Source organism: Schistocerca americana, chromosome 5 (assembly GCF_021461395.2).
Source record: "Schistocerca americana isolate TAMUIC-IGC-003095 chromosome 5, iqSchAmer2.1, whole genome shotgun sequence".
In the NCBI taxonomy this organism is placed as follows: Eukaryota; Metazoa; Arthropoda; class Insecta; order Orthoptera; family Acrididae; genus Schistocerca; species Schistocerca americana.
Window position 1 is genome coordinate 90,672,137 of NC_060123.1, and position 1,171 is coordinate 90,673,307.

General features: G+C 44.2%; 1 non-coding gene across 1 annotated transcript; it reads right to left on the bottom strand.

Annotated features, from left to right (window-relative positions):
• Window positions 1-471: 471 nt before the first annotated feature.
• Window positions 472-546, bottom strand: Trnal-caa. Its single transcript has one exon. It is a non-coding gene; the product is annotated as a tRNA-Leu (tRNA).
• Window positions 547-1,171: the final 625 nt, after the last annotated feature.

The following is a 1,171-nucleotide window of genomic DNA, read 5'->3' on the forward strand; positions in this document are numbered from 1 at the left end:
TAAAACAGTGTGCCGGACCGAGACTAGAACTCGGGACCTTTGCCTTTTGCGGGCAAGTGCTCTACCAACTGAGCTACCCAAGTACGACTCACGCCCGGTCCTCACAGCTTTAATTCCGCCAGTACCTCGTCTCCTACCTTCCAAACTTCACAGAAGCTCTTCTGCGAACCTTGCAGAACTAGCGCTCCTGGAAGAAAGGATAAATGTTGAAATGTGTGTGAAATCTTGTGGGACTTAACTGCTAAGGTCATCAGTTCCTAAGCTTACACTCTACTTAACCTAAATAATCCTAAGGACAAACACACACACCCATGCCGGCTGGAGGACTCGAACCTCCGCCGGGACCAGCCGGGAAGAAAGGATATTTCGGAGACATGGCTTAGCCACAGCCTGGGGGATGTTTCTAGAATGAAATTTTCACTCTATAGCGGAGTGTGCGCTGATATGAAACTTCCTGGCAGATTAAACTGTGTGCCGGACCGAGACTCGAACTCGGGACCTTTGCCTTTTGCGGGCAAGTGCTCTACCAACTGAGCTACCCAAGCACGACTCACGCCCGGTCCTCACAGCTTTAATTCCGCCAGCACCTCGTCTCCTATCTTCCAGACTTCACAGAAGCTCTCCTGCGAACCTTTCATTCTGTGCAAGCTTTGTTATTTGAGTTCTATGCTCTGTAGCGGAATGATCAGCATTGCCAGCAGAGATTATCAGCAGCAGCCGGTCACTGGCAGAAGAAGAAGAAGAAGAAGAAATAAAGAAGCAGAAGAAATTGAGAGTAGAAAGTAAACAGTCCTCCATTTATTATTGACATTAATATTATTAATTTAATGATAATAATAATAATTATAACATATTCATTTTGCTAGTTACTATTTTTTTGTCCATCTGCACAGCAGAGTCCTGCTTGGCCGGATGAAGCAGGTGTCGTCTGCCTCACCAACTGATTACAGTGTACAAACTGTAATTTAGCAGCCAGTGGGACCAAAAAAAGGTAACTATAGATTATAATGGGAGATACTGTCTGTGATTGTAGTATCGAATTAGATTACGTTGTGTGTCCCATACACAGCACCAAAGTCAGATTCAGTCAGCTACATAAGTATTAAAAAGTATACGAGCTAAATTTGTCGTCTATAGGTGGCTATTATTTGCGCAAAAAAAGGAAATAAAA